The following is a 27,534-nucleotide window of genomic DNA, read 5'->3' as shown; positions in this document are numbered from 1 at the left end:
CCTGGATGATGGCCCAATTCGTGGTTCCCTCTCTAGGTCCTACCAAATCCTGACAGATGCACAATCCTCCACGGATCCACCCTTCCTAGCTAAATGGAAAAGGGACTTACAAACTACATTCTCCAAACCACAGAAGGACAGAATACTCTTTTTCGCCCATAAGTCGTCACTCTGCAGTAAATATCAGGAGATCTCATATAAGCTGATCACACGCTGGTATCGTACACCGGTGGTGTTGGCCAAAATATTCCCCGGTCAATCTGACCGCTGCTGTCGCTGTCGGCAACAGACTGGCACCATTCTCCACATTTTCTGGGAATGCCCTAAATTACAAACATTCTGGCAGCCTGTCCTGAGACTCATCCACAAGTTCACAGACATTTCCTTAGCCAATGATCCCGCAGCAGTTCTTCTCAATCTAACTCCTATGTCGAGAAAGCGTTATCATAAGTCCTTACTTAAACATCTCCTCAATGCAGCTAGGGCCTGCATCCCAAGTCAGTGGAAAGAGCAATCTGCTCCAATGGTGACCCAGTGGTTCGCAAAGGGTAAATGATATTGAACGAATGGAAGACCTGACTGCCACAATGAGGGATAAAACGGAGGAGCATGGGAACAGATGGTTCTACTGGACCCAGTTTCGCTTTTCGGAAGAATACCTCCGCAAGACATAGTAAGCTCATGGTGATCGTTGGAGATCGCTGTTCCAAACGTTGGACAGCTGATGAGCTGGTGAGCCGAGGGCGTCTCTTGCTCCCTGGGAGGGGACCCCACCCTATCCACTCTACCCACGACACCCCCTTACCCCTTCTTTTCCTTTTCTGCCATTTCCTTCCCCAATCTTCTCTTTCCCTTTCTCCCTCCTTTCAGTTCTACTATTTCCCTTCTTAACTCAAAAAAGGGAAAAGAAAATGGTATGTTCCGACCCCATTTGACTACTACACAATACTCTTCCCCTATCTATGGATATCTAAACTCTTCGAGGGTAGCAGGGCTAGTATCAATAATATTTTAAGTGGTAGAGGATCCCAACGAGATGGAGCTTTAATCTCATCTTAATATGACCGCAAAGCTGTACACGTGCTATTCTCCTCAGACTTCTTACCATTGGCTCTGATATCCATGCAATATGATCGTTTGTTTATAACTATTTGTATCACACATTCTGTGAAGTTGCCTTTGCATTGTATGTCGCATACTACTAAATAAAAAAACAAAAAAAACAGAAGCCTATGGCACCTGGTATTCCCAGGCGGTCTCCCATCCAGGTACTAACCAGGCCCGACACTGTTTAGCATCCGAGATCAGACGAGATTGGGCGCTTTCAGGGTGATGGGGCCGTAGGTGATCTATTCGGGCACTCTTAACCCTCTTGACAAATGCCAAGATGGTCACCTTGGGAAACAAGTGAAAAAAAAAACAGGTCAATGTCAACAACATAAAAAGAAGAATACGGCACCTGGTATTCCAACGCCATCTCCCATCCAGGTACTAACTAGGCCCAACCCTTCTTAGCCTCAGAAAAGAGAAGAGATAGGGCTCTTTCAGGGTGATGCTGCTGTAAGCGATCTCTTTGGGCACTCTCAACCCTCTTGACAAATGCCAAGATGGTCACCTTGGGAAACAAGCAAAAAAAAGAAAACGAATCAACGCCAACAACATAAAAAGAAGCCTACAATAACTGGTAATCCCAGGTGGTCTCCCATCCAGGTACTAACCAGGCCCGACTCTTCTTAGCCTCCAAGATCAGATGAGATTGGGTGCTTTCAGAGTGATGTGGCCATAGGCAATCTCTTCAGGCACTCTCAACCCTCTTGACAAACACCAAGATGGTCACTTTGGGAAATAAGCGAAAAAAAAACAGGTCAACGCCAACAACATAAAAAGAAGTCTACGACACCTGGTATTCCCAGGCGGTCTCCCATCCAGGTACTAACAAGGCCCGACTCTATTCGCCTCCAACATCAAACGAGATCGGGTGCTTTCAGGGTAATGTGCCCGTAGGCAATCTCTTCAGGCACTTTCAACCCTCTTGACAAATGCCAAGATGGTCACCTTAGGAAACAAGCAAAAAAATAAAAATAAGTCGGAAGCTAGAGACAATACGGCCCGAGTCCTCAATTTAATCCATGCGGCGCATGTACAGGGAAGGCCCTTGCTTATGCTGTCAACGGACGCGGAGGAGGCCTTTGACAGGGTGGCCTGGCACTTTATGCAGGCCACCCTGGAACATATAGGTCTTGGCCCCAACATGATGAACTGGGTAATGTCGCTTTACTCCACGCCATCGGCAGCGGTACGGGTGACCGAGTGGTGCTCGGACTCTTTCCCCATCACTAATGGGACGAGGCAGGGGTGCCCTCTGTCTCCCCTAATTTTTATTCTGACACTGGAACCACTTATGTGTCACGTTCGGAATGACCCGAATATTACTGGCATATCCAAACCCTCGGCACAGCACAAAATTGCGGCGTACGCTGATGATCTAATTTTTTCCATCTCCAATCCACACATTTTGCTTCCCAAAATACTTGCGTCTCTACAGCGACACGGCAGCCTATCAAACTATAAAAACAATTGCGCCAAGTCGGCTTTATTGAATATATCGGTCCCGGATGGTGAGGCCAAGAGGCTCCGCTCCTCTTTTCCATTCTACTGGGCTGAAAAATCTATACGTTAACTGGGCGTTGACATCGCAGCGGATTTAGCGCAATTGTACCTGCTTGATTTTGTCCCTCTCCTGGATAGACTGAAATCTGATTTGGGAAACTGGCATGCTTTAACACTGACCTGGTTCGGGCGCTGTAATGCATTAAAAATGATGGCCCTCCCTCGGATCTTATACATGTTCCAGACATTACCAATCCGGTTACCCCCAATTTTTTTCAGACAACTGCAGGTGCTGCTCCGGGACTTTATTTTGGCGCGCAAACCGCCCAGAGCCCATTTGCAATTGCTTGCCAGACCAAAGGACAAGGGGGGTCTGGGTCTCCCAGATCTCAGACAATACTACAGAGTGACTCTGCTAGCGAGAGTCGTTGATTGGCATTGTAATGGCCCACACAAGCCGTGGGTGGAGATGGAGATTGAGGATGGATCCATTCCCCTATTGACCTCCCCGTGGCTCCTGTCCTCCCTACCAAAAGACCTCAGAGGTCACCCCGTAGTGGGAGCTACGTTGGCTGTTGTGCGGAGGTTGTTCCGCTGCACACACATTGCTCCCCTGCCATCACCAATGACTCCGGTTATAGGTAATCCAGACTTCCCATCGGGATTTACCAACAAGAAACTGCGACAGTTGACAGTGGTGGGGAAACAGCGTCTGGGAGAGGTGTGGCCCACGGGAAGGCTCCCGACCACGCAAACTGTCGCCGAGCTTTCTGACCCTCCGCTTGACTTGTTTAGTGCTTATCAACTTCGTCACTTTCTTCTGGCCATACAAAGGGCCCCCTACACTCCTAGAGACCTGACACCCTATATATCCATCTGTCACAAAAGGGAACCTGTGCGACACACCCTCTCCCTTCTGTACAACCTATTGAGTAGTCAGGAGGAGGAGTCGACCCCCACCATTTATCCACAAATGGGAGAGGGACTTAGGCATCACATTTACCCCACAACAGATAGGGAAGATCCTGACCTTAGTACATAAAGCTTCCATCGCAAACCAATATCAAGATACAAGATAGTCTCACGCTGGTATAGAGTCCCATACCTTCTGAATAAAATGGATAGATCGATCCCGGATGTTTGTTGGAGGTGAAATTCAGATATGGGGACCATGGGACACCTTTTCTGGGCATGCCCGACCTTGAGGAACTTTTGGGTTCCCAGTAGCGTGCCTTCTACACTTGACCGAACAGCCTGTTCGAAAATACAAAAAAACCCTCACGATGCAACTCCTGAATGCCGCCCGGGCCTGCATTCCCGCACTGTGGAGGCAGCCTCAGCCCCCATCCAAGGTGCTGTGGTATTCCAAAGTCAATCATATTCTCCGGATGGAAGAATTGACCGCCACCCTTCACAACACTGAAGAGGCATTTAGTGTTACATGAAGGCCCTGGAGGTATTTTACTGGTACTCGAGACTACATTCGGGAGGTGAGCAGTGCCTCCGTCCCAGAAAACGACTGAACATCTAACGTTTACCTACGTAGGCCATGTCTGCCCTGGGTGGCATTCCCCCCCTCCTTTTTGTCTTTATTTTTCTTTTTTTCCCTGTCGCCATCCCCCCACCTCCTCTCTCTCCGTCTTTGCACTCTCTTCTTCCCCCGTCCTCCCTTTTGACTATGCCTTGTCTCCTTACTAGCCTTCGGGACCCAGAAGAACCCCAGGGTTCTGGACATGACCGGCTCATATTTTACTCTGGTTCACGTAGGTCATGATAAGCTGGCTCGCTGTGGTCCCAGTTGTTCTCCATGATTACATTTGTCCGAACGGAGCTGCACTAGTTATACTGTACTACATGTCGGAGGTGGGGTTTCTCTATTTTCTGCATGAAACTGTAGGACTCCCCTCTGAGAACCCAGAGTTATTTGGCTGCCTATTTTTTGTTAGCATGTAATTGTGACCCTGGGTCATGCTGTATGGTTGACTGTTATATTTATGTTGTTCTACTTAATAAAAGAATAATAAAAATAAAGAAAATAAGTCAATGCCAACAACTTAAAACTAAAGCCTATGGCATCGAGAAATCCCAGGTGGTCTCCCATCCAGGTACTAACCATGTCCCAACCCTGCTTAGCCTCTGAGATCAAATGCACGCTCAACCCTCTTGACAAACGCCAAGATGGTCACCTTGGGAAACAAACAAAAAAAAACAAGTCAACGCCAACAACATAAAAAGAAGCCTGCGGCATCTGGAAAACCCAGGCGGTCTCCCATCCAGGTACAAACCAGGCCCAACCCTGCTTAGCCTCTGAGACCAAACGAGATTGGGCGCTTTCAGGGTGTTGTGCCCGTAGGCAATTTCTTTGTGCACTCTCAACCCTCTTGACAAATGCCAAGATGGTCACCTTGGGAAACAAGGGAAAAAAAACAGGTCAAAGCCAACAACATAAAAAGAATCCTACGGCATCCGGTATTCCCAGGCGATCTCCCAATCAAGACACTAACCAGACCAGATCCTTCTATGTCACCTGGTCTTTCCAGGCAGTCTCCCACCCAGGTACTAACCAGTCCTGATGCTCCTAAGCCTCTGAAATCAGACGAGATCGGGTGCTTTCAGTGTGATGTGGCCGTAAGCGTTCTCTTCAAGACACGCCCAACCCTCTTGACAAACGCCAAGATGGTCGCCTTGAGAAACAAGCGAAAAAAACAGTTCAAAGCCAACAACAAAAAAAGAAGTCTATGGCACCTGGTATTTCCAGGCGGTCTCCCATCCAGGTACTAACCAGGACCGACACTGTTTAGCCTCTGAGATCAGATGAGATTGGGCGCTTTCAGGGTGATGGGGCCGTAGGTGATCTCTTTGGGCACTCTCAACCCTCTTGTTAAACACCAAGATGGTCACCTTGGGAAACAAGCGAAAATAAACAGGTAAAAGCCAACAACATAAAAAGAAGCCTACGGCACCTAGTATTTCCAGGCGGTCTCCCATCCAGGTATTAACAAGACGCGGCCCTTTCTAGCCTCTGAGATCAGCGGAGATTGGGCGCTTTCAGGGTGATGTGCCCATAGGCAATCTCTTTGGGCACTCTCATCCCTCTTGAAAAATGCCAATATAGTCACCCTGGGAAACAAGCGAAAAAAAACAGGTCAACGCCAACAACATAAAAAGAAGAATACGGCACCTGGTATTCCAAGGCCGTCTCCCATTCAAGTACTAACTAGGCCCAACCCTTCTTAGCCTCTGAGATCAGAAGAGATATGGTGCTTTCAGGGTGATGTGGCTGTAAGCGATCTCTTTAGGCACTCTCAACCCTCTTGACAAATGCCAAGATGATCACTTTGGGAAACAAGCGAAAAAAACAGGTCAACACCAACAACATAAAAAGAAGCCTGCGGCATCTGGAAAACCCAGGCGGTCTCCCATCCAGATACAAACCAGGCCCAACCCTGCTTAGCCTCTGAGACCAAGCGAGATTGGGCGCTTTCAGGGTGTTGTGCTCGTAGGCAATTTCTTTGTGCACTCTCAACCCTCTTGACACATGCCAAGATGGTCACCTTGGGAAACAAGGGAAAATAAAACAGGTCAACGCCGACAACATAATGAGAAGCCTACGGCACCTGGTATTCCCAAGCTGTCTCCCATCCAGGAACTAACCAGGCCCATCGCTGCTTAGCCTTCGAGATCAGATGAGATTGGGATCTTTCAGGGTGATTTGGCCGTAGGCACTCTCTTTGGGCACTCTGAAGCCTCTTGACAAAGGCCAAGATGGTCACCTTGGGAAACAAGCTAAAAAAAACAGGTCAAAGCCAACAACATAAAAGAAGCCTACGGCATCCAGTATTCCCAGGCGATCTCCCAATTAAGACACTAACCAGACCAGATCCTTCTGTGGCACCTGGTCTTCCCAGGCAGTCTCCCATCCAGGTACTAACCAGGCCTGACGCTGCTTAGCCTCTGAAATCAGACGAGATCGGGTGCTTTCAGGTTGATGTGGCCGTAAGCTTTCTCTTCAAGACACGCCCAACCCTCTTGACAAACGCCAAGATGGTCGCCTTGAGAAACAAGCAAAAAAAACAGGTCAAAGCCAACAACATAAAAAGAAGCCTATGGGCTTACAGCGGACCCTAAAAGATGGGACCCACTAGCTCTGTCATGGTTCGGACGCTGTAATGTGTTGAAGATGAACGCAATGCCACGACTTCTGTATCTACTACAAGCCTTACCTATCAAAATACCCCAGACTTTCTTTCATGCGGTTCGCTCAATCTTTATCAAGTTCCTCTGGCGCGGAAAACATATGCGTATTGGTAGGGCAATGCTATTGCGACCGAAATTGCGGGGAGGTATTGGCTTCCCGGACCCTGCTCTATATTACACAGCGACGCACATGACACCGGTGGTTGACTGGTGCCGGTGTTCTGCCATATACTGTCCGGCCATGATATAGTGTCTGCGCCGTACTGCGCATGCGCAGTACGGAGCAGACGAAGCTTCGGAGATTTTCATGCGCGGTGAGTGGAGGTGGTAGCCCCACCATCCAAGTGGACATAGGGTTGTGAATATTAGAGGGCCCCTCGCAGGCGAGCTTCAGGCTTGGCCTCGCTGCGCTCGGCTCTTTTATATTCTTTTATATTCTTACTCTATGTCACATACTCACAGTCCCGGTACAAATATGCAAAATAGAGCAAAAGAGTACATGGTTTATTTTGATGTATGATAGTTTTATTGAATGCTTGATGTGGATGATTAAAATCGTGTAGTGATCTATATTTAGCATAAGAATGAAAAGGCATAACATGGCAATGAGACAAAATCCATTAGAGATGTGAGCTAGATGAAATGATGAAATGTCTCTGTATAGCCCAGATTGTCTTCTGTTATCACTTAGCCTACCCTCTAAATTCACTAGCCTCTCTATATACACCAGCATGTTTACACTAGCCGGTCTTCTGCATACAATAGCCTGTCTTCGATATACACTAGCCTATGTTCTGAATACACTAGCCCGTCTTCTGTCTTCTGTATGCCCTAGCCTGTCTTCTGTATACATTAGTCTCTCTGTATAAACTAGCATCTCTGTATACCCCAAACTGTCTTCTGTAAAAACTTGTCTCTCTTTATAGCCTGTCTAGCCTTTCTTCTGTACACACTAGCTTCTCTGTATACACTAACCAGGCTTCTATATACAATAGCTTCACTCTATGCACTAGCCTCTCTGTATAATCTAGCCTCTCTATATACCCTAGATAGTGTTCTGCATCTCCGTAGTGGTAGCCTCTCCGTAGAAGCCAGCCTTTATTCTGTATTCACTAGCCTTTCTTCTGTATGCTGTAGTCTTCTATATATACTAGCTTCTCTGTACACCCTTGCATCTCTGTAATACACTAAACCCTCTGTATACCACAGCCTGTCTTCTGTATACACTAGACTGTAAACACTAGCTAGAATACACCAGCCTGTCTTCTGTACCCACTAGAATCTCTGTATACACTACCCAGTCTTCTGTATACACTGTCAGCTTGGATGTATACCCAAGCCTGTCTTCTGTATACACTAGTCTCTCTATATGCACTGTCCTATCTGTATACACGCGACTCTCTCTATACACTAACCTCTCTATATACACTAACATCTTTGTATATACTAGCCTCTCTTTAAATTAGCCTCTCTGTGTACCCCAGCCTCATTGTTTACTCTAGCATCTCTGTATACTCAAGCCTATCTGCATACATGAGTCTGTATTCTGTATTCACTAGCCTGTATTCACTAGCCTTATATATACTAGCTTCTCGCTTCTCTGTACACCCTTGCATTTCTGTACACTAGACTCTCTGAATACACTAAACCCTCAGTATACCACAGCCTGTCTTCTGTATACATTAGACTGTAAAAACTAGCTAGAATACACCAGCCTGTCTTCTTTACCCAATAGACTCTCTGTATGCACTACCCAGTCTTCTGTATACACTGTCAGCTTTGATGTATACCCAAGCCTGTCTTCTGTATACACTAGTTTCTCTATATGCACTGTCCTTTCTGTATACTCTCGACCCTCTCTATACATTAACCTCTCTATATACACTAACATCTTTGTATATACTAGCCTCTCTTTAAATTAGCCTCTCTGTGTACCCCAGCCTCACTGTTTACTCTAGCATCTCTGTATACTCAAGCCTATCTACATACACGAGTCTTCTGTATTGTGTATTAACTAGCCTTTCTTCTGTATGCTGTAGTCTTCTATATATACCAGCTTCTCTGTACACCCTTGCATCTCTGTAAACACTGTGTAAACTAGCCAGTCTTATGTATACACTCGCCGACTGTATACACTAGACTCTCTGAATACACTAAACTCTCTGTATACCACAGCCTGTCTTCTGTATACACTAGACTGTAAAAACTAGCTACAATACACCAGCCTGTCTTCTGTACCCACTAGACTCTCTGTATACACTACCCAGTCTTCTGTATAGAATGTCAGCTTTCATGTATACCCTTTCTGTATACACTAGCTTCTCTATATGCACTGTCCTTTCTGTATACACTCGACTCTCTCTATACACTAACCTCTCTATATACACTAACATCTTTGTATTTGTCTTTAAACTAGCCTCTCTGTGTACCCCAGCCTCACTGTTTACTCTAGCATCTCTGTATACTCAAGCCTATCTACATACACGAAACCTGTATTCTGTATTCACTAGCCTTTCTTCTGTATGCTGTAGTCTTCTATATATACCAGCTTCTCTGTACACCCTAGCACTGTAACAGTGCTAGGTTCCTGTATTACAGAAACAGAACACCAGCAATAAGGTGTATACTGTGCAGGAGGCACACAACACCGACTCTAACTTCTGCACTGCAGATGCATGTATTGCAGAAATTGAACACCAGTAATAAAGGGTAGCTTCAGGTGTGTACTGTGCAGGAGGCACATAACACCCACTGTAACAGTGCTAGGTTCCCAAGCAGTAAAGACACTGTCCCTGCCTATCGTCCTCTTTCCCTGACCACCGCAACACACTATACAAGGCCGCCGTGCTGGCGGCCTTATATAGTGTGGGGTGTGTACTAAACCCCCCTGAGCTATAATTGGCCACAGGAATCCTGCCTGTGGTGAATTGTGGCTCTCCTCACACAGGATGTCACATCTGTTCTTATTATATAGAACCTATTATGCTCCTCGTAAACTTTTTCAGTTTTGCCGAACGGCCGGACGCAAGTTGCCCCCGGTGCGGGAACATGGGGGGAGACATGATGCACATGTTTTGGAGATGCCCGAAGTTGATCCGCTACTGGACAGAGGTGACAGGAACCATTGATCGGGTGGTTGGAACCTCCACCAGGATGGGGGCGAAGTATTGTCTCCTGGGATTAGTTGAAGGAGTTGGAAACCCGGGAAGTAGCCAGATGGCAGTTCTGAGATGCCTATTTCAGGCAAGGAAACTGATTGCCCAACCCTGCTTAGCCTCCAATGTTGGCAATGACTTGTTTTTTTTTTGCTTGTTTCCCAAGATGACCATGTTGGCGTTTGTCAAGATGGTTGAGAGTGCCCGAAGAGATCGCCTATGGCCCCATCACCTTGAAAGTGCCTGATCTTGTCTGATCTCGGAGGCTAAGCATTGTCGGGCCTGATTAGTAACTGGATGGGAGACCAACTGGGAATACCAGGTGCCGTAGGATTCTTTTTATGTTGTTGGCGTTGACATGGTTTTTTTTTTCCGCTTGTTTCCCAAGGTGATCATCTTGGCATTTGTCAAGAGGGCTGAGAGAGCCCAAAGAAATCTCCTACGGCCACATCCCCCTGAAAGCGCCCGATCTCATCTGATCTCAGAGGCTAAGCAGGGTCCGGCCTGGATAGTACCTAATTAAAGGTGCCGTAGGAATCTTTTTATATTGTTGACTTTGACCTGTTTTTCTTTCGCTTGTTTCCCAAGGTGACCATTTTAGCATCAGTCAAGAGTTTTGAGTATGTCCCAAAGTGTTCGCCTGAGGTCACATCACCCTGAAAGCGCCCGATCTCAGAGGCTAAGCAGGGTCTGGGTCAGATGGGAGACCACCAGGGTCTATGTTGTTGACGTTGACCTTTTTTTTTTCACTTGTTTCCCAAGATAACCATCTTGGTATTTGTCAAGAGGGTTGAGAGTGTCTAAATAGAACACCTATGGCCACATCACCCTGAAAGCGCACAATCTCATCTGATCTCGGAGGCCTAGCAGTGTACGGCCTGGTTAATACCTGTATGGGAGACCATCTGTGAATACCAGGTGCCGTAGGCTTCTTTTTATGTTGTTGGCGTTTACCTGTTTATTTTCGCTTGTTTCCCAAGGTGACCATCTTGGCGCTTAACAAGAGGGTTGAGAGTGCCCAAAGAGATCACCTACGGCCCCATCACCCTGAAAGCGCCCAATCTCATTTGATCTCAGAGGCTAAACAGTGTCGGGCCTGGTTAGTACCTGGATGGGAGACCGCCTGGAAATACCAGGTGCCATAGGCTTCTTTTTTTGTTGTTGGCTTTGAACTGTTTTTTTCGCTTGTTTCTCAAGGTGACCATCTTGGCGTTTGTCAAGAGGGTTGGGCGTGTCTTGAAGAGAACACTTACGGCCACATCCCCCTGAAAGCACCCGATCTCGTCTGATTTCAGAGGCTTAGCAGCATCAGGCCTGGTTAGTACCTGGATGGGAGACTGCCTGGGAAGACCAGGTGACATAGAAGGATCTGGTCTGGTTAGTGTCTTGATTGGGAGATCGCCTGGGAATACCGGATACCGTAGGATTCTTTTTATGTTGTTGGCTTTGACCTGTTTTTTTTCCCTTGTTTCCCAAGGTGACCATCTTGGCATTTGTCAAGAGGGTTGAGAGTGCACAAAGAAATTGCCTACGGGCACAACACCCTGAAAGCGCCCAATCTCGTTTGGTCTCAGAGGTTAAGCAGGGTTGGGCCTGGTTTGTACCTGGATGGGAGACCGCCTGGGTTTTCCAGATGCCGCAGGCTTCTTTTTATGTTGTTGGCGTTGACTTGTTTTTTTTGTTTGTTTCCCAAGGTGACCATCTTGGCGTTTGTCAAGAGGGTTGAGCATGCATTTGATCTCAGAGGCTAAGCAGGGTTGGGACATGGTTAGTACCTGGATGGGAGACCGCCTGGGATTTCTCGATGCCATAGGCTTTAGTTTTTAAGCTGTTGGCATTGACTTATTTTTTTTATTTTTATTATTCTTTTATTAAGTAGAACAACATAAATATAACAGTCAACCATACAGCATGACCCAGGGTCACAATTACATGCTAACAAAAAATAGGCAGCCAAATAACTCTGGGTTCTCAGAGGGGAGTCCTACAGTTTCATGCAGAATATAGAGAAACCCCACCTCCGACATGTAGTACAGTATAACTAGTGCAGCTCCGTTCGGACAAATGTAATCATGGAGAACAACTGGGACCACAGCGAGCCAGCTTATCATGACCTACGTGAACCAGAGTAAAATATGAGCCGGTCATGTCCAGAACCCTGGGGTTCTTCTGGGTCCTGAAGGCTAGTAAGGAGACAAGGCATAGTTAAAAGGGAGGACGGGGGAAGAAGAGAGTGCAAAGACGGAGAGAGAGGAGGTGGGGGGATGGCGGCGGGGAAAAAAAGAAAAATAAAGACAAAAAGGGAGGGGGGGAATGCCACCCAGGACAGATATGGCCTACGTAGGTAAACGTTAGATGTTCAGTCGTTTTCTGGGACGGAGGCACTGCTCACCTCCCGAATGTAGTCTCGAGTACCAGTAAAATACCTCCAGGGCCTCCATGTAACACTAAATGCCTCTTCAGTGTTGTGAAGGGTGGCGGTCAATTCTTCCATCCGGAGAATATGATTGACTTTGGAATACCACAGCACCTTGGATGGGGGCTGAGGCTGCCTCCACAGTGTGGGAATGCAGGCCCGGGCGGCATTCAGGAGTTGCATCGTGAGGGTTTTTTTGTATTTTCGAACAGGCTGTTCGGTCAAGTGTAGAAGGCACGCTACTGGGAACCCAAAAGTTCCTCAAGGTCGGGCATGCCCAGAAAAGGTGTCCCATGGTCCCCATATCTGAATTTCACCTCCAACAAACATCCGGGATCGATCTATCCATTTTTTTCAGAAGGTATGGGACTCTATACCAGCGTGAGACTATCTTGTATGTTGATATTGGTTTGCGATGGAAGCTTTATGTACTAAGGTCAGGATCTTCCCTATCTGTTGTGGGGTAAATGTGATGCCTAAGTCCCTCTCCCATTTGTGGATAAATGGTGGGGGTCGACTCCTCCTCCTGACTACTCAATAGGTTGTACAGGAGGGAGAGGGTGTGTCGCACAGGTTCCCTTTTGTGACAGATGGATTTATAGGGTGTCAGGTCTCTAGGAGTGTAGGGGGCCCTTTGTATGGCCAGAAGAAAGTGACGAAGTTGATAAGCACTAAACAAGTCAAGCGGAGGGTCAGAAAGCTCGGCGACGGTTTGCGTGGTCGGGAGCCCTCCCGTGGGCCACACCTCTCCCAGACGCTGTTTCCCCACCACTGTCAACTGTCGCAGTTTCTTGTTGGTAAATCCCGGTGGGAAGTCTGGATTACCTATAACCGGAGTCATTGGTGATGGCAGGGGAGCAATGTGTGTGCAGCGGAACAACCTCCGCACAACAGCCAACGTAGCTCCCACTACGGGGTGACCTCTGAGGTCTTTTGGTAGGGAGGACAGGAGCCACGGGGAGGTCAATAGGGGAATGGAACCATCCTCAATCTCCATCTCCACCCACTGCTTGTGTGGGCCATTACAATGCCAATCAACGACTCTCGCTAGCAGAGTCACTCTGTAGTATTGTCTGAGATCTGGGAGACCCAGACCCCCCTTGTCCTTTGGTCTGGCAAGCAATTGCAAACGGGCTCTGGGCGGTTTGCGCTCCCAAATAAAGTCCCGGAGCAGCACCTGCAGTTGTCTGAAAAAAATTGGGGGTAACCGGATCGGTAATGTCTGGAACATGTATAAGATCCGAGGGAGGGCCATCATTTTGAATGCATTACAGCGCCCGAACCAGGTCAGTGTTAAAGCATGCCAGTTTCCCAAATCAGATTTCAGTCTATCCAGGAGAGGGACAAAATGAAGCAGGTACAATTGCGCTAAATCCGCTGCGATGTCAACGCCCAGTTAACGTATAGATTTTTCAGCCCAGTAGAATGGAAAAGCGGACTGGAGCCTCTTGGCCTCACCATCCGGGACCGATATATTCAATACAGCCGACTTGGCGCAATTGTTTTTATAGTTTGATAGGCTGCCGTGTCGCTGTAGAGACGCAAGTATTTTGGGAAGCAAAATGTGTGGATTGGAGACGAAAAAATTAGATCGTCAGCGTACGCCGCAATTTTGTGGTGTGCCGAGGGTTTGGATATGCCAGTAATATTCGGGTCATTCCGAACGTGACACATAAGTGGTTCCAGTGTCAGAATTAAAATTAGGGGAGAGAGAGGGCACCCCTGCCTCGTCCCATTAGTGATGGGGAAAGAGTCCGAGCACCACTCGGTCACCCGTAAAGCTGCCGACGGCGTGGAGTAAAGCGACATTACTCAGCTCATCATGTTGGGGCCAAGACCTATATGTTCCAGGGTGGCCTGCATAAAGTGCCAGGCCACCCTGTCAAAGGCCTTCTCCGCGTCCGTTGACAACATAAGCAAGGGCCTTCCCTGTACATGCGCCGCATGGATTAAATTGAGGACTTGGGCCGTATTGTCTCTAGCTTCCGACTTATTTATATTTTTTTGCTTGTTTCCCAAGGTGACCATCTTGGCGTTTGTCAAGAGGGTTGAAAGTGCCTGAAGAGATTGCCTACGGGCACATCACCCTGAAATCACCCGATCTCGTTTGATGTTGGAGGCTAATAGAGTCGGGCCTTGTTAGTACCTGGATGGGAGACCGCCTGGGAATACCAGGTGTCGTAGACTTCTTTTTATGTTGTTGGCGTTGACCTGTTTTTTTTCCGCTTATTTCCCAAAGTGACCATCTTGGTGTTTGTCAAGAGGGTTGAGAGTGCCTGAAGAGATTGCCTATGGCCACATCACTCTGAAAGCACCCAATCTCGTCTGATCTTGGAGGCTAAGAAGAGTCGGGCCTGGTTAGTACCTGGATGGGAGACCACCTGGGATTACCAGTTATTGTAGGCTTCTTTTTATGTTGTTGGCGTTGATTCGTTTTCTTTTTTTTGCTTGTTTCCCAAGGTGACCATCTTGGCATTTGTCAAGAGGGATGAGAGTGCCCAAAGAGATCGCTTACAGCAGCATCATCCTGAAAGAGCCCTATCTCTTCTCTTCTCTGAGGCTAAGAAGGGTTGGGCCTAGTTAGTACCTGGATGGGAGATGGCGTTGGAATACCAGGTGCCGTATTCTTCTTTTTATGTTGTTGACATTGACCTGTTTTTTTTTTCACTTGTTTCCCAAGGTGACCATCTTGGCATTTGTCAAGAGGGTTGAGAGTGCCCGAAGAGATCACCTATGGCCCCATCACCCTGAAAGCGCCGAATCTCGTCTGATCTCGGATGCTAAACAGTGTCGGGCCTGGTTAGTACCTGGATGGGAGACCGCCTGGGAATACCAGGTGCCATAGGCTTCTGTTTTTTATTTTTTTTATTTAGTAGTATGCGACATACAATGCAAAGGCAACTTCACAGAATGTGTGATACAAATAGTTACAAACAAATGATCATATTGCATGGATATCAGAGCCAATGGTAAGAAGTCTGAGGAGAATAGCACGTGTACAGCTTTGCGGTCATATCAAGATGAGATTAAAGCTCCATCTCGTTGGGATCCTCTACCACTTAAAATATTATTGATACTAGCCCTGCTACCCTCGAAGAGTTTAGATATCCATAGATAGGGGAAGAGTATTGTGTAGTAGTCAAATGGGGTCGGAACATACCATTTTCTTTTCCCTTTTTTGAGTTAAGAAGGGAAATAGTAGAACTGAAAGGAGGGAGAAGGGGAAAGAGAAGATTGGGGAAGGAAATGGCAGAAAAGGAAAAGAAGGGGTAAGGGGGTGTCGTGGGTAGAGTGGATAGGATGGGGTCCCCTCCCAGGGAGCAAGAGACGCCCTCGGCTCACCAGCTCATCAGCTGTCCAACGTTTGGAACAGCGATCTCCAACGATCACCATGAGCTTACTATGTCTCGCGGAGGTATTCTTCCGAAAAGCGAAACTGGGTCCAGTAGAACCATCTGTTCCCATGCTCCTCCGTTTTATCCCTCATTGTGGCAGTCAGGTCTTCCATTCGTTCAATATCATTTACCCTTGCGAACCACTGGGTCACCATTGGAGCAGATTGCTCTTTCCACTGACTTGGGATGCAGGCCCAAGCTGCATTGAGGAGATGTTTAAGTAAGGACTTATGATAACGCTTTCTCGACATAGGAGTTAGATTGAGAAGAACTGCTGCGGGATCATTGGCTAAGGAAATGTCTGTGAACTTGTGGATGAGTCTCAGGACAGGCTGCCAGAATGTTTGTAATTTAGGGCATTCCCAGAAAATGTGGAGAATGGTGCCACATTTGGTCCACAGCGACAGCAGCGGTCAGATTGACCGGGGAATATTTTGGCCAACACCACCGGTGTACGATACCAGCGTGTGATCAGCTTATATGAGATCTCCTGATATTTACTGCAGAGTGACGACTTATGAGCGAAAAAGAGTATTCTGTCCTTCTGTGGTTTGGAGAATGTAGTTTGTAAGTCCCTTTTCCATTTAGCTAGGAAGGGTGGATCCGTGGAGGATTGTGCGTCTGTCAGGATTTGGTAGGACCTAGAGAGGGAACCACGAATTGGGCCATCATCCAGGCAAAGTTCCTCGAAGGGGTGGAATTGTCTAGAGAAGAACGAATGGTTAGGTAGTGATCCGAGGAAATGGATTAGCTGTCTAGCTCTCCAGCTATCCAATGCAACAGGTACTTGCTCTAGCAGTATGGTCCCCGAGGGGATTAAGCCCGTGGGTCCAAGAAATAGGGCTGCTCTCAGAAGCCCTTTCGGGGCTTGCCTGGTAAAGGCCTGGTCAGACAGGCCCGGAGGGAATCTAGGATGTCCAATAATTGGGGTCATAGGAGAAGGGAAGTTAGTCAGGTGGGAAAGGTGAAAAAAACTATCCATCTCGGCGAGCGAGGGGCCAATTAACGGGTGAGTAGTCACACAGGGCTCCAATGGCCTCCCCGCCCAAGGCAGACGAGCCAGTGGAACCCGCGCCATCTCCTGCTCTAGCTTGACCCATAGCTTCAGTTCCCCATGCCGGTGTCTTATCACATATGGTCCCCCATCGGATAGTGTCCGCTGTGTACTGCGCATGCGCAGTACACAGCAACATAGATTCCGAAAATTGCCGAGCATGAACGGCGCCTGCGCACTGAGTCCAGGTTCTATCCCCACTATCCAAGTGGACATAGAGTAAGAATATAAAAGAGCCGAGCGCAGCGAGGCCGAGCCCGAAGCGTGGCGAGCGAAGCTCGCCTGCGAGGGACCCTCTAATATTCACAACCCTATGTCCGCTTGGATGGTGGGGCTACCACCTCCACTCACCGCGCAGGCGCCGTTCAGCTTCGGAGATTTTCCGAAGCTTCGTCTGCTTCGCAGTACGGCGCGGACACTATATCATGGCCGGACAGTATATGGCAGAACACCGGCACCAGTCAACCACCGGTGTCATGTGCGTCGCTGTGTAATATAGAGCAGGGTCCGGGAAGCCAATACCTCCCCGCAATTTCGGTCGCAATAGCATTGCCCTACCAATACGCATATGTTTTCCGCGCCAGAGGAACTTGATAAAGATTGAGCGAACCGCATGAAAGAAAGTCTGGGGTATTTTGATAGGTAAGGCTTGTAGTAGATACAGAAGTCGTGGCATCGCGTTCATCTTCAACACATTACAGCGTCCGAACCATGACAGAGCTAGTGGGTCCCATCTTTTAAGGTCCGCTGTAAGCCCATAGGCTTCTTTTTATGTTGTTGGCTTTGACCTGTTTTTTTTTGCTTGTTTCTCAAGGTGAGCATCTTGGCGTTTGTCAAGAGGGTTGGGCGTGTCTTGAAGAGAACGCTTACGGCCACATCAACCTGAAAGCACCCGATCTCGTCTGATTTCAGAGGCTAAGCAGCGTCAGGCCTGGTTAGTACCTGGATGGGAGACTCCCTGGGAAGACCAGGTGCCATAGAAGGATCTGGTCTGGTTAGTGTCTTGATTGGGAGATCGCCTGGGAATACTGGATGCCGTAGGCTTCTTTTTATGTTGTTGGCTTTGACCTGTTTTTTTTAGCTTGTTTCCCAAGGTGACCATCTTGGCCTTTGTCAAGAGGCTTCAGAGTGCCCAAAGAGAGTGCCTACGGCCAAATCACTATACTATATATCTATATCTATAATAATAAATAATATTTTTAGTTATTATATATAAGATACTATATAGGTGATTTGGCCGTAGGCACTCTCTTTGGGCACTCTGAAGCCTCTTGACAAAGGCCAAGATGGTCACCTTGGGAAACAAGCTAAAAAAAACAGGTCAAAGCCAACAACATAAAAAGAAGCCTACGGCATCCAGTATTCCCAGGCGATCTCCCAATCAAGACACTAACCAGGGGGGGCGTGGCCTAGGCATGAAGGAGTGAGGACGCTCTTTTCCGGAGCTCCTGGTCCGTGACCCCTCCGCACCCCTTTACCACAGTCTGGTCGCATATTTCGGCATCGCCGACATCCCCGCGCATTGGCGGAACACAGCCAGCCGAGCGGGGTCCGCCGCTGCTGCCATGGACAGGTACTTGGTCCCGCTGCAGCCTCCGGCCTCCACGCCGGATCCAGCCAAGATGGCGCCCGCGGCCTCCGGCGCTCCAGGACACGCGGCACAGAGGGAAGGTGAGCAGACTGCTATGTAGGGACACGACATGCCCCCGTTCTCCTCGCCTAGTGACTTGTCCCCGTGTCTCCCCCGCTCACTGTCTATGGCCTCGCTTGACAGCCCGGACCATAGCGGCCTGCCACCCTGGTTCCCTCACAACTCCCAACTGTCCCAGAGACCCTCCCACAGTGGAAGCCTCATCCCAGGACCGAATGGCCAGGCTGCTCTCGCCTCAGACACACAGGGGGACCCACCGCTGCCACCAGCACCGGCATTATTGGGGGACAAGGCCATCCTAGCTTTACTCCAAAACCTTCCCACTAAAGCAGACTTTAGCTGTATGGCAGCCAGGATTGAAACGACCTTGCGACATGAAATCGCAGGGGTCAAACGTGACGTGTCGGCTACGAACGAGCGGGTGACCACCCTGGCATCGGATGTGACCTCCCTGACCACTGATGTTTCTGGCCTGCAAGCCGCACATGATACCCTTGCTGACAGAGTGGCACAGTTGCAACTCCTAGTGGATGACCTTGAGAATCGCAACCGCAGACGCAACATCAGGATCAGAGACTTGCCCGAAGCCACTGGCCAGGCAGACCTCAAAGCCACAGTTACAGCTATATTTAACGCCTGTCTGGACCGCGCTGCTGACACAGTAATAGCTATTGATAGAGTCCACAGGACCCTGGGCCCCAGGAGCCCCACAGAGAACCGGCCACGTGACGTTTTATGCTGTCTCCACAATTACTCAGTTAGGGAGGATGTCCTGCAAGCGTCGTGGCGCAAAGGCAGCATTGATTTTGACGGGGCCCAAGTCATCCTTCTGCCAGATGTATCCCGCAAGACCTTCCAGATGAGACGCTGTCTGCGACCCCTTCTGGAACACCTAACTGAACGGAGGATTCCATACAAGTGGGGCCATCCGTTTCACCTTATAGTGCGCAAAAATGGGAGGCCCCTTGCGCTACGACACCCTTCGGAGGTCCCGTCCTTTCTGGAGGCTTTGGGCCTGCCCTCGGTTCAGGTCCCCGACTGGTTGGCTCCTGTTGTCCCCCAGGGAGCAGTGGCCCCGACGAACAACCCCTCAACCAGGCCACAGAGAGTGAGACGCCACCGTCGATCCCAACGTCAGAGATCGCAGGCCCCTCAAGATCGTGAACCCTGAGAGAGTACAGTAATTTTCCGTTATTCCTGTGTTATACCCTTTTTTTTTTGTTTTCTTTTTCTCTACCAACATAGATGGCTGGAGTATCCAGCTTTGTGTTGTTTACCATGCCACGGGCCATTGTTCCCAGCGCCCCCGCTAGGGGAGAGGAAGGACATTGGAAGAACAGAGTTGGACACTGCGCTTCCTGGACGAAGCCCTGAGTTATTGGCGGTACTGTTCACCATTCTCGTTACTGTTTATCTACAGGTGCCCTAGTCTCGGCGCTCTTTGTGTTTTTGGACTGCCTGGTGGTGCCCCCCGGGTGCCCCTGGGCGGCGTTCCCGCTCCCTCCCCCTCTCCCCCCCCCCCTTTTTTCCATTTTTTTTGGGGGGGGGGGGGGGGGGCGGGTGCCTGGGTGGTATAAAGTTATCTATACTCTGTGTTGAAAAGTTTAATATGTTGGTTTAATTATGCACTGTTCTACTATTGTTAACTGCCCGATACCTGCTGCAGTGATGTTCTATAATGCGTTTGATGTCGTAGTTAAGATGCCAAAGAAGCTCTGTGCACGCCCGATTGCGACTGCATGGACCATGGGATGCTGGAGGGGTACTGCACCGACGAGTTCCTCCCTCTGCAGTGCCTTACCTCTTCCCCCACTAGGCCCCTCTGCCCTAACCAGCAGGTTCTCTCCGATAGGAGCTTTAGCAATTCCCCGATCTATCCCCACCCCTCCTACCCTCCTCCTCCCTACTAACTCCGGACCTTCTCCGCTTCATTACTGCTTTTCCTTTTTCTCCTCCTCTTCCTCTATGCTTGAACTCTATATCTACTACTGACTCTGGTGGGGACCGCCGGCCGGGTACCACTGCCGACATGGCCCTGAAGCTGGTTTCCTGGAATGTGAAAGGGCTGAATGTACCTGAAAAAAGGTCCAGCTGCCTAACAGAATTGTGGCGGATGAAGCCCCAAATAGTTTTCCTCCAGGAGACCCATTTCAGGACAGACCAAATACCACGGCTTTATAGTAAGCACTTCCCCCTGGCCCACCACAGCACGTCCCCTACTTCCAAATCGAGAGGAGTGTGTGTTCTTCTTGCTAAAAATGCCTGTTAGCTGTCCAAGCCGATAGTGAAGGGAGATTACTCTTCATTAAGGGAACTCTCCACTCGCAAACTTTTACTCTTGCCAACCTATACATGCCGAATGTGGACCAGCTGCCGGCCTTAGAAGCATGCTTGGATGCCCTGGCTGCATTCTCGGAGGGTACTTTGATCGTTGGGGGGGACTTTAACCTCACCTTGGACCCCCGCAGAGACTCATCATCGGGCACCTCTGCGATTTCTGCGAGAACGCATTCACACATAAGAGACCTGCTACACTCCCACCGACTGATCGATGTGTGGCGTACGCTTCACCCACAGGATAGGGACTATACGTTCTTTTCCACCGCTCATGGTTCTTACTCACGTATAGGTATGTTTTTAGTCGCCCACAATGCTATCCCGGCGGTCACAGACGCTCAGATAGGCCACATAGCCCTGTCTGACCATGCCCCGATTTCTTTGATGCTGAAGCTACAACAGGAGTCGTGTGGTCAGTCCTGGTGGAGACTGAACGAGTCTCTCCTGAAGGACCCTGAGACCCACGCAGACCTGCTTAGGGAATTAGAAAGTTACTTTGATCATAACCGTGATTCTGTTTCCAACCCCCTCATGTTATGGGCGGCTCATAAATGCTACATTAGGGGCATTCTTATTTAACATGGTCATAGACTCAAAGTGGCCAAAATTGAGGCTCTCGCCAAACTTATTGCCAAGTTGCATGCGTGTGAACAACGACACAAATCCCAGCCGACTGCTGCGCTGGAGGTGGAGGTGAGAGATCTTAGAGAACAAATCAGAGATTTCTCTCTCTTTCAGGCTAGAATCAGACTCATGTGGGTCCACAGGACGTATTATGAATATGGAGACAAGTGTAGTAGGTCCCTAGCGAACTCCCTGCGTGCCCAACGCAAAGCGTCCTTCATTCCAACCATGACCTCCCCTTCGGGTGCCAAACTTCATGATTCACGGGAGATAGCGGAGTGTTTCCGATCTTTCTATGAAGCCCTTTATAACTTGCACCCCCGGGACTCAGGAGACGCCCTCCAGGCCGGCACAGCGGCCATTGACGAGTACCTAGCTTCGGCAAACCTCCCGTCGCTGACACAGGAAGAGATAGAGCTTCTCTCGCAACCTATCTCCCCGGAGGAATTGTCGGCAGCGTTAAGAGACTCACCCAAGGGCAAGGCACCAGGCCCAGATGGGTTTACGGTCCCTTATTATAAGGCCTTCCTCTCCCTGTTGTCCACGCCGTTTGTGTCAGCTTTTAACGCCCTATTGGAGGGCCAGACCTTTCCACCGGAGCTGTTGCAGGCAAGCATCTCGGTCATACCCAAGCCGGAGAAGGATCCGCTTCTCTGTGCGAACTACAGGCCCATCTCCTTAATACGCGACCTTAAGCTCTTCACTAAGATACTGGCGGAGCGGTTGGCGCCCATTCTGCAACGCCTGATACCTCTGGATCAGGTGGGGTTTATTCGTAACAGGGAAGCCCGAGACAACACTACCAGGACAATCAATGTTATAGAACGCCCCAGACGCCTTAAACTACCGATTATGTTGCTCTCTGTGGACGCAGAAAAAGCGTTTGACAGGGTGAGCTGGCCTTTTTTGCTAGCCACCCTGCGAAGCCTGGGGGTACCCCCCCCCCATGCTTTCATGGGTTACAGCTCTTTACTCGTCACCGACGGCGATGGTTAGGGTCAATGGGTTTGCCTCGTCGCGTTTCACTATTGGCAATGGAACGAGGCAGGGATGCCCGTTGTCCCCCCTTTTGTTTGTCCTATCGCTTGAACCCTTGCTGCACCACATCAGGCAGAACATAGACATCAAGGGACTGGACACCCTCTCACACCACCATAAGGTCGCAGCCTTTGCATATGACCTCTTGTTCTATGTCTCAGAGCCTCACATTACATTGCCGAATCTCTTAGCGGAAATAAGACGATATGGCACCCTGTCAAATTTTAAAATTAACTTACAGAAATCGGAAGCACTCAACGTCTCCCTGTCTACCAACGCCCAGACGAGTCTAAGCACTAATTTTCCCTTTCGTTGGGCAACTGGGGCTATACAATATCTGGGTACCAAGGTTCACCCGGACCCACATCTGATTTTCCAATTGAATTTCCAGCCGCTTCTAAAAAATTTTGCCGTAGATCTAGAGAGGTGGTCAAAGTTGGCGACCTCTTGGTTTGGGAGATGCAATGTGCTCAAAATGAATGTAATGCCCAGACTCTTGTACCTATTACAAGCCTTACCGATAAAAATCCCCCAATCATTTTTTAAAGCCATGCGCTCCATCTTTATTCGGTACGTATGGCAGGGCAGGCCTCCAAGACTCAGCCGAACATTACTGCTCAGACCAAAAGACAAGGGAGGGATTGGCCTCCCAGATCCGGCATGGTACTATACGGCGGTGCACATGAACAGAGTAGTTGACTGGTGCAGACACCTGAAGGATAAGCTGTGGGTTCGTCTGGAGCATGAATCCGTACCATTTCCACTTGAGGGTTTGCCCTGGAGTGGACCGGGCTGGTCGGGAGCGACGCGGGCACACCCACACATTGAGCCAACGCTACAAGAGCTAGACAGATATTTTACCCTGACGGGCGTGCCCAGTTTCCCTTCGCCCATGACTCCTATTATTGGACACCCACGCTTTGAACCCGGCATGACGGAAAAGTCTTTCCGCCTCGACCCTGACTGGGACCTTGTGCGGGCCTCTTCTTTTCTTGGCCCTAGGACGTGGACAGCGGTCTCCACTATGCACGAGGCGTTAGCAACCACGGCCCTGGGACAGTGGAAGCTTTCCCAACTCTCCCACTTCTTGAAATCTTTGCCAAACAGTGGCGAATTCCGCAGACCCCTAACATCGTTTGAGGAGGTATTCTCAGGAGAGGGACCGACCCGAAGGTCTCTTTCCCTGTCATATCGCATCCTACTGGACCAACTCTCCCAGGGTAACCTGGTGTTCGTGGAAAAATGGGAGCGAGACCTGCATGTCCGGCTCTCGCCAGACCAGAAGAACCGCGCGCTTCTTTTTGCGCACAAGTCATCCCTATGTAGTAAATACCAGAAAATAGCTTATAAAATTTTGACCCGATGGTACAGGACCCCCACTGTCCTGGCGGCTATGTTTCCCGGTCACAGCCCTTTGTGCTGGAGATGCGGTGAACAAGCCGGCACGTTACTACATATCTTCTGGGAATGCCCTCAACTGGCCCATTTCTGGAGACAGGTTCTCAATATCATTTATGACCTCACGGCTATTGATCTCCAGAACAACCCAGCTGCGATCTTCCTCAATCTGACCCCACTCTCGAGCAAGAAGTACCATAAATCTCTCTTAAAACATCTTCTGAGTGGGGCCAGGGCATGTATACCTAGCATGTGGAAACAGCAGGCCGCTCCACTGGTGTCTCACTGGTTTGCAAGAGTTTGCGACATCTACAGTATGGAACAGCTCACATCAGCGTTAGGCGACAGGGAGGAAGAGCACACTGCTTGTTGGTTGTCTTGGAGCCTGTTCAGGTTTTCCGACGCATACAGATCCTATCTGTAGGCTCTGGCACGTGTATAGAGGGAAGGGTCCGGCCGTGGGAACCCATCGGAGTCCTCTTTCTTTCTCTCCCTTCTCGTATACCACCCTGGTTCACTCTCTCCCCCGTCTGCCTCGTAGCACTGTTAGCCCCCTATAACTTTCATTCTTTCTACCCCATCCCCTTCTCCTGCCCATTTGCTCCCCCCTCTTTCCCTACCCCCTAACTCCCAAGTATAATTAAAATACATGGTGATTGCAAGGATCTTTTCGTTTTGTTCCCTCGATTTCCCAGCCAGGGGTTGGCGGCCCTCGGGGTGGTCCCGGCTGAGCTCTTTGACCAATAGAATGAAGGTGACCGATGTTAGAGGCCCCTCAGTCTGGGCCTTGAGGGGGATCGCCCCGCGGACTGCCCTGGTTTATAAGTAGACACTAGGGTGCCAGATCATTAGAGTGGGATAATGTGGTGGCCTAGCCACGGCTGGGGCTGCTGCTGACATAAGTTGTTAGGTTTCCCCCGGTCCCCCACGAAGTATTAACTATGTATTTTTGTTAACCTGGAAAACTGAGGGATCTATGTCTTTTACAGTTTGTCTCTGTATTACCTGCAATCCGTAAATAAAGAATAAAAAAAAAAAAAAGACACTAACCAGACCAGATCCTTCTATGGCACCTGGTCTTCCCAGGGAGTCTCCCATCCAGGTACTAACCAGGCCTGACGCTGCTTAGCCTCTGAAATCAGATGACATCGGGTGCTTTCAGGTTGATGTGGCCGTAAGCGTTCTCTTCAAGACACGCCCAACCCTCTTGACAAACGCCAAGATGGTCGCCTTGAGAAACAAGCAAAAAAAACAGGTCAAAGCCAACAACATAAAAAGAAGCCTATGGGCTTACAGCGGACCTTAAAAGATGGGACCCACTAGCTCTGTCATGGTTCGGACGCTGTAATGTGTTGAAGATGAACGCGATGCCACGACTTCTGTATCTACTACAAGCCTTACCTATCAAAATACCCCAGACTTTCTTTCATGCGGTTCGCTCAATCTTTATCAAGTTCCTCTGGCGCGGAAAACATATGCGTATTGGTAGGGCAATGCTATTGCGACCGAAATTGCGGGGAGGTATTGGCTTCCCGGACCCTGCTCTATATTACACAGCGACGCACATGAAACAGGTGGTTGACTGGTGCCGGTGTTCTGCCATATACTGTCCGGCCATGATATAGTGTCCGCGCCGTACTGCGCATGAGCAGTACGGAGCAGACGAAGCTTCGGAAAATCTCCGAAGCTGAACGGCGCCTGCGCGGTGAGTGGAGGTGGTAGCCCCACCATCCAAGCGGACATAGGGTTGTGAATATTAGAGGGTCCCTCGCAGGCGAGCTTCGCTCGCCACGCTTCGGGCTCGGCCTCGCTGCGCTCGGCTCTTTTATATTCTTACTCTATGTCCACTTGGATAGTGGGGATAGAACCTGGACTCAGTGCGCAGGCGCCGTTCATGCTCGGCAATTTTCGGAATCTGTGTTGCTGTGTACTGCGCATGCGCAGTACACAGCGGACACTATCCAATGGGGGACCATATGTGATAAGACACCGGCATGGGGAACTGAAGCTATGGGTCAAGCTAGAGCAGGAGAATGCGCGGGTTCCACTGGCTGGTCTGCCTTGGGCGGGGAGGCCATTGGAGCACTGTGTGACTACTCACCCGTTAATTGGCCCCTCGCTCGCCGAGATGGATAGTTTTTTTCATCTTTCCCACCTGACTAACTTCCCTTCTCCTATGACCCCAATTATTGGACATCCTAGATTCCCTCCGGGCCTGTCTGACCAGGCCTTTACCAGGCAAGCCCCTAAAGGGCTTCTGAGAGCAGCCCTATTTCTTGGACCCACGGGCTTGATTCCCATGGGGACCATACTGCTAGAGCAAGTACCTGTTGCATTGGATAGCTGGAGAGCTAGACAGCTAATCCATTTCCTCGGATCACTACCTAACCATTCGTTCTTCTCTAGACAATTCCACCCCTTCGAGGAACTTTGCCTGGATGATGGCCCAATTCGTGGTTCCCTCTCTAGGTCCTACCAAATCCTGACAGACGCACAATCCTCCACGGATCCACCCTTCCTAGCTAAATGGAAAAGGGACTTACAAACTACATTCTCCAAACCACAGAAGGACAGAATACTCTTTTTCGCCCATAAGTCGTCACTCTGCAGTAAATATCAGGAGATCTCATATAAGCTGATCACACGCTGGTATCGTACACCGGTGGTGTTGGCCAAAATATTCCCCGGTCAATCTGACCGCTGCTGTCGCTGTCGGCAACAGACTGGCACCATTCTCCACATTTTCTGGGAATGCCCTAAATTACAAACATTCTGGCAGCCTGTCCTGAGACTCATCCACAAGTTCACAGACATTTCCTTAGCCAATGATCCCGCAGCAGTTCTTCTCAATCTAACTCCTATGTCGAGAAAGCGTTATCATAAGTCCTTACTTAAACATCTCCTCAATGCAGCTAGGGCCTGCATCCCAAGTCAGTGGAAAGAGCAATCTGCTCCAATGGTGACCCAGTGGTTCGCAAGGGTAAATGATATTGAACGAATGGAAGACCTGACTGCCACAATGAGGGATAAAACGGAGGAGCATGGGAACAGATAGTTCTACTGGACCCAGTTTCGCTTTTCGGAAGAATACCTCCGAAAGACATAGTAAGCTCATGGTGATCGTTGGAGATCGCTGTTCCAAACGTTGGACAGCTGATGAGCTGGTGAGCCGAGGGCGTCTCTTGCTCCCTGGGAGGGGACCCCACCCTATCCACTCTACCCACGACACCCCCTTACCCCTTCTTTTCCTTTTCTGCCATTTCCTTCCCCAATCTTCTCTTTCCCCTTCTCCCTCCTTTCAGTTCTACTATTTCCCTTCTTAACTCAAAAAAGGGAAAAGAAAATGGTATGTTCCGACCCCATTTGACTACTACACAATACTCTTCCCCTATCTATGGATATCTAAACTCTTCGAGGGTAGCAGGGCTAGTATCAACAATATTTTAAGTGGTAGAGGATCCCAACGAGATGGAGCTTTAATCTCATCTTAATATGACCGCAAAGCTGTACACGTGCTATTCTCCTCAGACTTCTTACCATTGGCTCTGATATCCATGCAATATGATCGTTTGTTTATAACTATTTGTATCACACATTCTGTGAAGTTGCCTTTGCATTGTATGTCGCATACTACTAAATAAAAAAACAAAAAAAACAGA

The 27,534-nt window shown here is 49.2% G+C and overlaps 8 pseudogenes; 4 read left to right on the top strand and 4 right to left on the bottom strand.

The window, feature by feature from the left end:
* Positions 1 to 1,227: 1,227 nt before the first annotated feature.
* On the bottom strand, positions 1,228 to 1,346 carry LOC143947188 (5S ribosomal RNA; annotated as a pseudogene).
* A 323-nt stretch (positions 1,347 to 1,669) lies between these two features.
* Positions 1,670 to 1,788, bottom strand: LOC143947598 (5S ribosomal RNA; annotated as a pseudogene).
* A 3,555-nt stretch (positions 1,789 to 5,343) lies between these two features.
* Positions 5,344 to 5,462, bottom strand: LOC143950076 (5S ribosomal RNA; annotated as a pseudogene).
* Positions 5,463 to 6,215: 753 nt separating this feature from the next.
* On the bottom strand, positions 6,216 to 6,334 carry LOC143949009 (5S ribosomal RNA; annotated as a pseudogene).
* A 3,843-nt stretch (positions 6,335 to 10,177) lies between these two features.
* Positions 10,178 to 10,296, top strand: LOC143949527 (5S ribosomal RNA; annotated as a pseudogene).
* Positions 10,297 to 10,991: 695 nt separating this feature from the next.
* On the top strand, positions 10,992 to 11,110 carry LOC143949110 (5S ribosomal RNA; annotated as a pseudogene).
* A 3,555-nt stretch (positions 11,111 to 14,665) lies between these two features.
* Positions 14,666 to 14,784, top strand: LOC143947927 (5S ribosomal RNA; annotated as a pseudogene).
* A 323-nt stretch (positions 14,785 to 15,107) lies between these two features.
* LOC143947976 (5S ribosomal RNA) lies at positions 15,108 to 15,226 on the top strand (annotated as a pseudogene).
* The last annotated feature ends 12,308 nt before the right edge of the window (positions 15,227 to 27,534 follow it).

Source organism: Lithobates pipiens, unplaced genomic scaffold, assembly GCF_037356315.1.
Source record: "Lithobates pipiens isolate NorthernLeopardFrog02 unplaced genomic scaffold, aLitPip1_a1.2 Scaffold_30, whole genome shotgun sequence".
NCBI classification, from domain to species: domain Eukaryota; kingdom Metazoa; phylum Chordata; class Amphibia; order Anura; family Ranidae; genus Lithobates; species Lithobates pipiens.
Note: the sequence above shows the minus strand (reverse complement) of the source record. Positions and strands in the feature narration are given on the sequence as shown.